This window comes from Zingiber officinale, chromosome 9A (genome assembly GCF_018446385.1).
Source record: "Zingiber officinale cultivar Zhangliang chromosome 9A, Zo_v1.1, whole genome shotgun sequence".
Classification (NCBI taxonomy): domain Eukaryota; kingdom Viridiplantae; phylum Streptophyta; class Magnoliopsida; order Zingiberales; family Zingiberaceae; genus Zingiber; species Zingiber officinale.
In genome coordinates, this window is record NC_056002.1 from 16,487,409 (window position 1) to 16,501,178 (window position 13,770).

Sequence of the window (13,770 nt, forward strand, 5' to 3'; positions counted from 1 at the left end):
CTTCCTCCTTGTGCCTCTGATCTGGTGCAATTGCTGCCTTGTTTCTGCCCTAGCGCCAGCAGCCCAAGATCCCTCCAGTCGATCGCGTCTGACTTGTGCCCTGATATCGAACCGTTAATCTCAGTTTTGCCGATCTCAACAACTGCTTGCTGTGGTTTTGGACTGGAAGGAAACTACCGGCACAAGGATTGGGTAAGGCATTTTGATTTTTGTTCTAAGTTTGTAGAGGTTTGGATGCGATGTTGGAATAGGAGGATGCGTTAACTGTGTCTTTGCTTCTGGCAGTGATTTTTATTAACTTCGGACAGCAATTTCGGCAACTATTTTCTTTGTGGCCGCGAGTCACCAAAGAGGGAGCTATGAGTCAGATCTGAGGTAAGTTATATTTCCAAACTAGGGTGGAATAAACCTAATTACTTCATTAGGTGGAATGGGATCTGAATTTATCCTATCCAGGACTCAGTGTAAGTTGCCATTAATATGATTTTTTCCTTTGATTAATATTGTAGATGATCTACGTTGAAAGAGGATCCTGTGAGTTGTTGATTCATGTCTTGATTAAAAAGAAGAAAATGTGAAGGAATGATATAGTTCTGATTGAGGTTCGGTTGAGGATGTTGGGGATCTTTTGAGGTGAGTGATATTCCGTTTGTTAGGTTAAATCTGTATGCTAGAATGATTTGGATTTTTCCCTAATTAGGCATGAGTATTTTATTTAGATGTTTAATTCATATGAGTTTGGCTAAATAAAATATATGTATTGATTTATACAGGATTCGGATTTGGAATGAGTACTTCGACATAGAGGTTGATTAGCTCGATCTATTTGAGGCGGGTACCTCTTGACTTATCTTTTATGATATTGTCAAATGGATATGTATAGTATTTTATAGCTACAAGTAATGATCATGTTTGTCTTTGGTATGTCACGGTTTGATACTCATAGCATGTTCTGTTTTGTTGCTTGTTATGTATCCATGTTTATACCTCGTGATTATTGCCATGAGTACCTTAGTTCCTAGAGTAAGTGATATACCATGTTTTACTGAGCTTAGGACTAGATACTGGATTTTTATTATCTGGCATGTGTACCTATATTTTTATATCATATCTGATCTGTGTACCTAGGCTCTTTTGCTTTGATCCATGTATATTGTTGGTACATATTTTATGGAAGTGGATATGTTCAGGACCTAGGTTTTTATGTATACCATACCTGACTTGTCGCCTTATTATGTTGAGGACCTGGGTTTTTATACCCTACCTGATCTGTGCACCTTAGATCTCCGGATTTGACCGTCAATATTTCGGTACACATTTTATATATGTGGATTAGTTCAGGATATTGTCATGCTTAGTGTCATGCATCATTCGCATGATTACATGCTGTGTGATTTTCAGCTCCATTATTGTTGAGCACATCGCCAGTTACATGTATCTACACACACGACCATTCATGGGTTAGTGGTATATTCAGGCAGAGTGTGTTGCAGCAGGTGCTCTGTCAAGGGCTCCGTTGGTCCACTCATGGGTTAGTGTGATGCAGCGTTGTAGCAGGACAGGAATCCCTTCCCATCATCGTGTACCGGGAGATGAGAGCATTGAGCTCCCCCATTTATGATTTGGGGTAGGAGGATAGGTGTACTCCGACAGCATCCCGTTCATTCGGTCACTCATCAGGAGCAGTGACGTCAGAGTGCACGGTTGTCACAGCCCTACCCACTCGGTCTCACCATCATGTGTGAGACGGCTGACTGGAGAGTAGGGGTGACCAGGACATGTCATTGGCATCATACGCATTTATACATTTATTGCTTGTGCTTGCTGCATTTATTTGTTGCATTTGGTTAGATGCATATGTTTGACATGCATACAGGATTTATGACACTCTCAGTTTGACGACCCTTTTGTTCTGGATAGGATTTCCTGGTGAGTACAGCTACCTCAGTTAACTTTCAGATTTACATTTTTCCTATATATGATTAGGAAGCTGTATTCCATGTTTATTGCTGTTAGATATATCTTACTGGGCATGTCTATAGGTATTCGCTGAGTTGTTGAACTCACCCCCCGTGGACACTATATTTTTCAGGTACCAGGTTGTTTACGGAGACGCTTAGAGCATCTTGTCTGCCGATCCCCACGTCACATCAGAAGACATGTCTCCGCCTTTTTGTTTATTTTATCTTGGTATTTGATATGTGTGTACTTGGCTTTGTGTTCCGGTTTTGTTTCCAGAGTGTTGTGTCGTTGTGTGGTGTAAGCCTAGCCGGCTAGCAGTGTTTTGTTTTGTTTTATTTTGTTTTGTTTTGTATGGACTTGTATTTATGTTTTTCCGTTGTGTTGGTTTTGATTATAGCTGAGTGGGCTAAAAAATATATATATAACTGTGTGGTTGTTGTATATTTTGTTCCAACCGAGTGGGATGATGATATAAACTGCGTGGTTGTATATATGTTCCAGCCGTATGTGGCTGATGTATATTTGCCTATAGAAATGTTTCAAATTGTCAGCCGAAATTTTCTTCGGACAGGGACTCCCTCGGGGCATGACAATTTAGTGGTATCAGAGCAGGTTTACGATACTTGCTATGTGTTCTGGATTTTTGAGATTTATCTGATACCAATTTATTTGGTATCAGAGCACAGTTTACGAGTCGTATTTCCTGTGTTCGGATTTCGTGATTTGATGTTCTCGATGTGACTTTTCGGGTCTTGGGACCTGGCAGTGGCAGGACATCTCCAAGCTATAGGAGGTATGTTGGTATCTGTTGACTATTACAGTTTATGACATGTATTAGCATTCTTTATTAGTACCTGTCTAGTTGATATAGCATATATTTTATGTGTTAGGTAAACTCATGAGCATTCTTTATTAGTACCTGTCTAGTTGGTATAGCATATATTTTATGTGTTAGGTAAACCCCTGATCATGGTCGACTTTAATAGAGATCGAGGATTACAGTCTCTGGTGATTTTTTATATAATATCACCAGTAGTTTTAGCTTCTGTTACTACTAGTTGGTTAGAGGCTGGAGACACATACCAGTCTCTGTTGTTATTAGCTAGGTGTTAGATAATGACTAGTAAGTACATATTTTTGTTGACTCAGCCAGTAGTGTACTGATATACTTTAGTTAGTTTCATCAGTAAATGATTGATTTACTCTGGTTAGATTGGTCAATAGAAGACTGATTTACACTTGTTGATTTGGATAGTTGTGGATTGATATACCTTAGTTGTTTGTGGAGGATTAAGATGTTCTTGAATAGTTAGCAGATGACCGATTTAGTTTGTTGGTTCGATCAGTGGGGGGTTATCATACTCTATTTTTAGAGGTTCGGATATTTGGGTTATTCGTGCTTAGTTGGATATCTTGAACACATTTGAGTACAGGGCTTGTACCGACGTGGAAAAGACTGAATTAGCTGTATACCATTGTCGGCTTGGTCAGTTTATAGAGGATCGATGTATCCTATTCTATGGGTACTTTAATTTTTAGACTTTATATACTTGGTTGGATAACTTATATGTAGCATGGGAAATATCAAGTTGATTGGATGCTGATTCTGCATATCTATGTGGTGTGTACATATGATTATTATGCGTTGTAAGAGTGTTATGATGGACGGTCTAATTGTATGTAGTGGGTGTATACTTTTCCAGTTATGATTGAGGTGGATTTCTAGTAGATTATACCCGAGTGGTTTGATTGGTTATTGGAGGTATTTTATCGATTAAATCTATGTTGTGAAATGTGCACATGTGTTTGAGTGTTTTATTGGAGGTATCTTATCGATTTAATCTGAGTTGTGATATGTGCAGATGTGTTCGGTGTAATATTTGAGGTATCTTGTTCATTATATTTGTTATGTGTGTACACACGTGTCGATTATAATTTGTTAGAAGTATTACATTGATTATACTCTTGACATAGGTGTATATATGTCATGTGAGTATTATTTGAGGTGTATTGTCGATTATACCTATATTGATATGTGCACACGGGTTCGGTATGCATTGTTGGAGGTATCACGATGGTTTATACCTTTGTTGTGAGTATGTTTGGTGTGTACTAATTGGAGGATTATGTCGATCATACATATGTTGTGTGTGCATGTGTGACAGGTGTATGGTTGGTAGTATCATGATGATTCTATCTATGTTGAATGTAGAATATGGAATGTCTACATTATGTCATTTGTTGTATTACCCTGTCAACTAATTCTCCTATTAGTGAGTGACCGACCCACTAGGATGATGATAGAGTTGACTATGGATTTGATTTACTTACTGGGTTGTTATACCCTAGGCTACCCATAGTGATATGTGGTAGAGAGATCTCGTGCAGTCTTTAGTTGGATAGTTAGGTGCCTTGGGCACTTATAGATTGTTGTGGTGGAGCATTGCTCCCACATGTTATGGATCGTTTGTGGTGGAGCGTTGCTCCCACATATTGCGGATTGCGTGTAGCGGAGCATTGCTCCCATATTTATTGTAGATACATATTTCAGATTATTTATGGTGGAGCGGTGCTCCCATATATGTGGTATTTCGTGTGATGGAGAGTTGCTCTCACACTGGAGGAACTATTCTTTGGTGATTTATATCGTTGGTGATCAGATTCCTGACTTGTTGTCGGGGATCTTATGGTTAGGAATGTCTGTGATACGGACATTATGTGTCTTGGTTTTACCATTAGGGCTTGCGGAGCCTTAGATGTTTTCAGGGACTCGATGAATTTGGTATTCCTAGGGTGTTTGGATCAGTTTCCATTGTCTTTGTTGATGATGCTGTGATCTATTTCGGATCCAAGGTGGGTCACGTACACCATCTTCGCATAGTTCTAGAGATGTTTCAACGGAAATGTCTATATGTGAAGATCAGTAGTATGTATTTTGGTTGTCTTCTGTGAGATGTTTGAGACACATGGTCACCAGTAGGGGTATACCGTTGATCCACAGGAGATAGAGGTTGTTACGAGTTGGGAGTTGTCATAGTTTATACATGAGACTCACAACTCCCTTTGTCGAGCTAGTTATTACCGGAGGCTCGTTGGGGGTTTTCCACGCGTTGCTATGCCACTGACACGCCTGACCAGGAAAGGCATGAAGTTCACGTGATTCGAGGACTACGAGACCAGCTTCCAGGAGCTGAAACGGAGACTAGTGTCGGCTCCGATTTTGTTTTTTACCTTCTGGAGAGGACGGATTCGTGCTTTATACCCACTCATCTCTATAGAGTTTGACCGCTGTTTTGATGTAGCATAACAGGGTAGTCTCCTATGCTTCTTGACAGTTGAAAGAGTATGAGAAGAACTACCCAGTACATGATTTGAAGTTAGCCGCCATTATTTTTTCCTTGAATATTTGGCGGCATCACCTTTATGGTATTACAGTTGAGATTCTCACTAATCATAAGAGTCTCAAATAACTTTTTACTCAGAAGGAACTTAATCTCTGATAGAGGAGATGGATGGAATTCCTGAAGGATTACGATTGTACCATTAGCTACCACCCGGGGAAAGCTAATGTGGTTGCCGATGCACTCAGCAGGAAGTCCAGAGGGACTTTGGCTTGCCACTGAGTTTTAGTCACAGACTTGGTTCAGGGTTTTCCCGAGTTGGGCCTTTAAGAGCCGGGACAGACAGAGCAGGGTATTCTGGTTACCATGGTTGCTCAGTCGTCGATCAGGACGAGGATCTGAGAGGCCCAGGCCAGTGATCAGCATTTGCATTTATTGGCAGCCAGATAGCTTCCGGGCAGCAGACCGAGTTCACACGAGACGAAAAGGGTATTATATATTTCCAAGGCAGATTATGTGTACCTCAGTCTCACCCGGTTTTACAGGAACTACTTCAGGAGGCTCATTGCTCTCGATTTGCGATCCACCCAGGCGTGCACAATGTATTCCACGTATCTATGCTGAGGAGATACATACCTGATCCGACACATGTGTTGACAGATATCTCCGTTCCCGTTCAGCCTGACGTCACTTATGAGGAGGTTCCGGTACGGATTCTGGACCGGAAGGAGCGTCAGTTGTGGAACAAGATTATCCGGCTGGATAAAGTCGGATGACAGCATCATTCACACGAGGAGGCTACCTGGGAGCTTGAGGATACTATCCGAGCTCGATACTCTCATCTGTTCACTTGAGATATGTAATTTTATTTACCGTTCAGCATTTATATTCTTTACCCGTTGTTAGTATTTGTTGATGGTAGATAACGAAATTTGGGGACCAAATTTTTATTAGTGGGGGAGAATGTAAAATACCGAAAAATAAAGGATAATAATAAGGGAATTTTTCGGAATTTTTAGAAATTTTCCGGAAATTTTTCGGAGCTCGTATGGACGAGTTAACGGAGATAAAAACGGGGCCTGGAAAAGCCTGTTTAGGCTACCCCATTTTAACGAGGAAAAGTTTTCTTTTCCTTTTTATTTTTTTCTTTTCTTTATTTGCTTTTCTCCTCCCCCGTGCGCATGGTTGACGTCGTTCCCCGATGGTTTTCTTCTTCACCACTTCTCATCTTCTCCACCCTCCCCTGCCGACAGTCGCCCCTCGCAGAGTGATTTCGCGAGCCACCGTCGACCGAGCTGCCCTCCTGATTCTTCCTCCTCAGCCGAGCGATCCTATGCCCTAGGTGCCGACGCCGCTCGACGTCGCACCCCTCTTCCTCTTCTCTCCCGAGCCGCACACCGTCGGCTGCCTGTCATCAGCAAAGGAGCGTCGACCCCCGCCGTGGTCCTTGCTTGAGCAACCGACGATTGCTGGGATCCTCCTCACCCATGCTGTGCAGGCCATCTTGAGGTATTCCCTGCTTCAAGCTTCATCTTTCTCCCTTTCTTCCTCTGCCCTAGCCCTAGTCCCGGATCACCGCCGAGCCCCCTATTGATCGGCCAACCGAACCCTAGGTCTGGTCCTTGGGCGCTGGCCGAAGCTTCCCTTCCTCCTCGTGCCTCTGATCTGGTGCGATTATTGCCTTGTTTCTGCCCTAGCGCCAGCAGCCCAAGATCCCTCCAGTCGATCGCGTCTGACTTGTGCCCTGATATCGAACCGTTAATCTCAGTTTTGCCGATCTCAACAACTGCTTGCTGTGGTTTTGGACTGGAAGGAAACTACCGGCACAAGGATTGGGTAAGGCATTTTGATTTTTGTTCTAAGTTTGTAGAGGTTTGGATGCGATGTTGGAATAGGAGGATGCGTTAACTGTGTCTTTGCTTCTGGCAGTGATTTTTATTAACTTCGGACAGCAATTCCGGCAACTATTTTCTTTGTGGCCGCGAGTCACCAAAGAGGGAGCTATGAGTCAGATCTGAGGTAAGTTATATGTAACACCCCAAATTTCATGATTTGGAGTCCTAAAAGACCTTATTAAAATCTAGAAATGTTTTAAAAAAATTCTAGAGATTTTTAGGAATTTATAGAATATTTTTATGTAATTTTTGGAGGTCGTTTGGTATTTTTACTAAACGAAAGAAGTTTCGACAAAAAAATGTCCAAGCTGAAGTTTGAACCGGCAACCCATGACCTGGGCAAAACCCGGCTAACCAACTGAGATAGTAGTTATTAATTAACCATGTAAAGGGAGAATTTTATTTAATGAGTAGAAGTTAATAAGAAGAATTAATGGGCAGAAAATGGTTGCAGCCAAGTTTCGAACCTGCAAACCAAGCCTTAAGCAAAACCTAGCTAACCAACTGGGCTAGCAGTTATTATTTGATTTAATAAAGGAAGAATTTTATTTAAGTAATAGAAGTTAATAGCGAGAAATAATAGAAAGAAAATAAGTTGCAACCGGGATTCGAACCCACGAGCTGCGCCTTAAGCCGAACGCAGCCAACCAACTGATCCAGCGATCATTTCTTATTAAAGAAGGAGAAGAATTCTATTTAAGCATAAGTTAGGAACAGTAAAATAATAGGAAATAAAATGGTTGCAGCTGGGATTTGAACCCACGAGTTGGGCTTTAAGCAGAACGCAGCCCACCAAGCGAACCAGTCGTCAATTTTGTTTAGAAAAGGTAAGAAAATTTATTTAACAAGTGAACAGAATATGGAGATTATAAAAAAAGAGAACTTACGTGTTAATTCCCGTGACCTAAAATCCCGTTTCACTCTTCCCCTTCTGCGTGTGCGACGGCGGGATCGGGCGAAAACGAAGCCGAGAAGAGATTAAGGTTTTCTCTTCGGCGGCCGGCCAAAGGGGACTTCTCCACGAGCTCTTCTTGGATTCGAGCTCCTCTCGTCAAGAAGGAACAGTAGGCACGAGGAAGAGGGCGAGTTTGCGAGATCCTCCGCAAGCCCTAGAAGCATTGGAAGCTTTCTTCTCCGGCTGTAAGTCCAAGAAAAGCCTAAGGTAAGTCGCTTACTCACCTGCAGTAAGATAGCTTCGGATTTCTATTTCTTTTGTGTTTCGAACTTGTCCTGTGAAGAAGGATAGATTAGGGTTGCTGTCGCAAATCGTTTTTCTTGTGTTTTCGGATCATGTATTGCTGAGTAGTTGCAATTTGAGTGTCCTGTTGTAGCATTTCTAAAAGGGATTCGATTGTTTCTTTTAAAGTTTCAGCTGTGCCAAATTTTCAGTTTGTAGTTTAGCAAGCTAGATTTCAGTTTGTACCTTGGTTGTTTCAATGGCTATGATCCGAATTCTAGTCATCAGATTGTCATGTAGTATCAGATTTATATCCAAAGAAACTTAGTTAAGCATTGTCAATTAGAGGAGCAACATGAAAGAGGAACACCAATATAATATACCATACTGCATGTTCTTCACTTCCTTGATGCTTTAATTCTTCCAATAATATGTAGAACTATGGGTTAAGTATAGATAACATTCCAGGTGGCCTATTTCATAATGTAAAGGACACACAAGTAGGATGGAATGAAATAAGTATTTAAGGAAGAAAGAAGATGATTGGTATAGCTTGAGAATGTAATTTGAATTCATTCACCTTTATGATTAGTACATCAAATTTAGACGTGTTAGGATTGGTTATGCTGTGGTTTCTTTAAGTTTCGGCAGCTTTCTTTTATTATAGTTTTGAATGCATGTGGGATTGATTAATAACACAGATTTAAGTTCTTCCTTGTCACTTTAATGGGCATGATCAGTTTATGGATATTCCAGCAAATTCAGTTTTTGGTTTGATTTGCTTTATGGATTATTGTTTTAGTTCTTTTTAGTATGAGATAGTTCTATGCTTTTAGGTTGCTTGTGACCTTAAACAGATTCAGTTTTGTTTGTTTAAGCATTCAATTCTAGGTTGTTTAAGTATTTACATTTCAGTTTTGTAAGAAGCAATCTTTTATTAGAAGTATTAATAAGAACAAGTATTTTACTTGAACAAGTATAAGAAAGCTAAAGAAAAGAAAGAAAAGGCCGAGGCCTTAAGTAGATCCCAAAGTCGAGACTTTAGGGATTTTTAGCACACAAGGTGCCTATTAAAATGCCAAGGCATTTAAAGAAAAAGTAATTAAGATTATAAGTATTTTACTTTTAAGAAGAGGCTAGTACCCGACATCCAAGAGCTTGTCGTTAAACAAATGCAGGTGACCATTTCCGAGGTCTTGGCCCTGGTAGACCGAGGTCTGCTCTTTTAGGATTGGTGGCTCGCTACCACAGCCTATTAGGGAACGCGCATAAGATGGTACTATGCCTGGGCCCAAGAAGAAGTTGATTATTATTTTGAAGTATTACAAGTATAAGCTTTTGAACTAATAAAACAATGTGTTTACAAAAGTTTACAAGTATTAAAGAATAAGTTTAAATAAGTGAAATAAAAGAATAAGTTTTTAAGTGAGTTTAATAAGAATCAGAAAGTGTTTAGAATTCAGTAAGTTAAATTCTTTATGCTAGCATGATAGTATAGACTTGTCTTACATGTTTAGCCTTTCAGTATGTTTCTTTACTATTAGGAGAGCATGAGTTAGCTTACTGTTATTTGCTATTAATGAGCATGAGTAGCCTTCGTAAGCATTCGGTTAGCATGTTTATTTATATACATGCATATCGAGTTTTTGTGAGTTAGATAACGCTTACTAAGCAAATTTTGCTTATAGACTACACTTCCTCTTACTGCAGATACAGGAAAGGAAAAGATATAGAAAGGAAGGCGACAAGGAGGTGTTCGAGGGATGTGTGATGCCAGGACTATGGAAGCCTTGGGACTTAGTTTAAGAATTTATTAAAAATGTATTAGATGAGTCATTTAGTCTTCCGCTGTTAGTTAACTGTATGTTTTTATTTTGTTTCCGCTGTTTATTACTTGCGTGCTTGGATTTCATTAAACTGCGTGGTGATGTTATTCCTTTTAGTTGTGAAAATATATGTTCCAGCCGCCTGTGACTGAGTATAGTTTGTTTGTATTGTTGATTTGGTCACCGGTACAGGGGGGACTCTGCCGAAATTTTTCGGTAGGGTTTCCATGTGATTTTTAATCATACCGGTTAAGTAGAGTTAGTAGTTAAGTAACGGTCATCCTTAGAGAGTAGTAGTAGTAAGAAGGGTGGTCGTTACATTATATTTCCAAACTAGGGTGGAATAAACCTAATTACTTCATTAGGTGGAATGGGATCTGAATTTATCCTTATCCAGGACTCAATGTAAGTTGCCATTAATATGATTTTTCCTTTTGATTAATATTGTAGATGATCTTCGTTGAAAGAGGATCCTGTGAGTTGTTGATTCATGTCTTGGATTAAAAAGAAGAAAATGTGAAGGAATGATATAGTTCTGATTGAGGTTCGGTTGAGGATGTTGGGGATCTTTTGAGGTGAGTGATATTCCGTTTGTTAGGTTAAATCTGTATGCTAGAATGATTTGGATTTTTTCCTAATTAGGCATGAGTATTTTATTTAGCTGTTTAATTCATATGAGTTTGGCTAAATAAAATATATGTATTGATTTATACAGGATTCGGATTTGGGACGAACACTTCAACATAGAGGTTGATTAGCTCGATCTATTTGAGGTGGGTACCTCTTGACTTATCTTTTATGATATTGTCAATTGGATATGTATAGTATTTTATAACTACAAGCAATGATCATGTTTGTCTTTGGTATGTCACGGTTTGATACCCATAGCATGTTCTGTTTTGTCGCTTGTTATGTATCCATGTTTATACCTCGTGATTATTGTCATGAGTACCTTAGTTCCTAGAGTAAGTGACATACCATGCTTTACTGAGCTTAGGACTAGATACTGAATTTTTATTATCTGGCATGTGTACCTATATTTTTATATCATATCTGATCTGTGTACCTAGGCTCTTTTGCTTTGATCCATGTATATTGTTGGTACATATTTTATGGAGGTGGATATGTTCAGGACCTAGGTTTTGATGTAAACCATACCTGACTTGTCGCCTTATTATGTTGAGGACCTGGGTTTTTATACCCTACCTGATCTGTGCACCTTAGATCTCCGGATTTGACCGTCGATATTTCGGTACACATTATATATATGTGGATTGGTTCAGGATATTGTCATGCGTAGTGTCATGCATCATTCGCATGATTACATGTTGTGTGATTTTAAGCTCCATTATTGTTGAGCACATCGTCAGTTATATGTATCTGCACACACGACCACTCATGGGTTAGTGGTATATTCAAGTAGGGTGTGTTGCAGCAGGTGCTCTGTCAAGGGCTCCGTTGGTCTACTCATGGGTTAGTTGATGCAGTGTTGTAGCAGGATAGGGATCCCGCCCCGTCATCGTGTACCAGGAGATGAGAGCATTGAGCTCCCCCATTTATGATTTGGGGTAGGAGGATAGGTGTACTCCGATAGCATCCCGTCTAGTTGTCACAGCCCTACCCACTCGGTCTCACCATCATGTGTGAGACGGCTGACTGGAGAGTAAGGATGACCAGAACATGTCATTGGCATCATATGCATTTATGCATTTATTGCTTGTGTTTGCTGCATTTATTTGTTACATTTGGTTGGATGCATATGTTTGACATGCATACAGGATTTATGATACTCTCGGTTTAACGACCCTTTTGTTCTGGATAGGATTTCTTGGTGAGTACAGCTTCCTCAGTTACCTTTCAGATTTGCATTTTTCCTATATATGATTAGGAAGTTGTATTCCATGTTTATTGTTGTTAGATATATCTTACTAGGCATGTCTATTGGTATTCGCTGAGTTGTTGAACTCACCCCCCGTGGACACTATCTTTTTCAGGTACCAGGTTGTTTACGGAGACGCTTGGAGTATCCTGTCTGCCGGTCCCCACGTCACATCAGAAGGCATGTCTCCGCCTTTTTGTTTATTTTATCTTGGTATTTGATATGTGTATACTTGGCTTTGTGTTCCGGTTTTGTTTCCGGAGTGTTGTGTCGTTGTGTGATGTAAGCCTAGCCGGCTAGCAGTGTTTTGTTTTGTTTTGTATGGACTTGTATTTATGTTTTTCCGCTGTGTTGGTTTTGATTACAGCCGAGTGGGCTGAAAAATATATATATAACTGCGTGGTTGTTGTATATTTTGTTTCAGCCAAGTGGGCTGATGATATAAACTGCGTGGTTGTGTATATGTTCCAGCCGTATGTGGCTGATGTATATTATGCCTGTAGAAATGTTTCAGATTGTTAGCAGTACAGGGGAGGTGTTGCCGAAATTTTCTTCGGACAAGGACTCCCTCGGGGCATGACACTCATGGTCGCGCACAAAGTGTCGCCTAGCATATCATTTATGTCAGGCGAGATCCTCTGGTCTCATCTGCCCTAGTCCACTCCTGGACTAGGGACATTGATAGGTGGATTCAATGGCCCCCACTTATTTAGCAGATGGGGGTTTATTAAATTCTACCTATCACTGAATTGAATAAGGACCCTGATCCACTAAATATTATATATATATATATATAAAAGATGATTTATAATACCCCACTTTTATTCTTTTCCATGAGGATATTTCTTCTCAAGGAACATAAATATCCTCTCTAAATATTTTCATTGGATGTTTATAGGACAAAAAGGTTTAAGGAAATGGGGCTTAAAATTGGGCGTGCAGGCTGTATATGCGTTTTGAATGTATTTGAGTAATTAATAAAATTTTTACCTTGTATTTTAAATTTCCTTCTTTAAAATGTTAATGGAAGGAATATAATTATAACTTATAAACTTAATCGCATTTAAAGATGGTATGAGTAATTTGTCTAATTGCTTTATTTGTTATATTTTTTTATTTTGTTTTTTTACTTTTAGCAACAATAAATAAATATATATATATATATATATATATACTCATTTTACATCATAATTTAATACATACTTTTGAGTAATTCTTGAATATCTTACTATATATATATATATATATATATATATATATATATATATATATATATATATATATATATATATATATATATATATATATATATATATATATATATATATATATATATATATATATATATTATTATTATTATTAAAAGTCTCCCCCTTTACTAACTAACTTTGGTGAAGTATAAAATGAATTTAGGTTAATATCCTTTTTTCTATTTATACTAAAAATAATTCTAAGGTTTATTAGTAATTCCACAAGTGAAATAATCAGTGATCTAGAGTTCGAGACTCAGCTGCGGCATATTATTATGAATTTTTCTCATCATTAATTTTCTCTGATTAATTTATATAAAAATAATATAGTTCTCTTTAGTCCCTCGTCTTAGAATTGACAACGCTATAATCAAAGAAGCTTTTATAAATATTTTAGGCCGACAATGTTAAAAAATATATTTTTCTTAATTTTTTTATTA

At 38.9% G+C, this 13,770-nt stretch overlaps 1 long non-coding RNA gene across 2 annotated transcripts; it reads left to right on the forward strand.

Moving 5' to 3' along the window:
• The first annotated feature begins 10,135 nt into the window (after positions 1-10,135).
• On the forward strand, positions 10,136-12,256 carry LOC122020692. 2 transcript variants are annotated; one of them, XR_006122285.1, is made up of 4 exons: positions 10,137-10,196; positions 10,652-10,776; positions 10,917-10,974; positions 12,196-12,256. It is a non-coding gene; the product is annotated as an uncharacterized LOC122020692 (long non-coding RNA). The 2 variants fall into 2 exon arrangements; XR_006122284.1 differs by having other exon boundaries at positions 10,136-10,776.
• Positions 12,257-13,770: the final 1,514 nt, after the last annotated feature.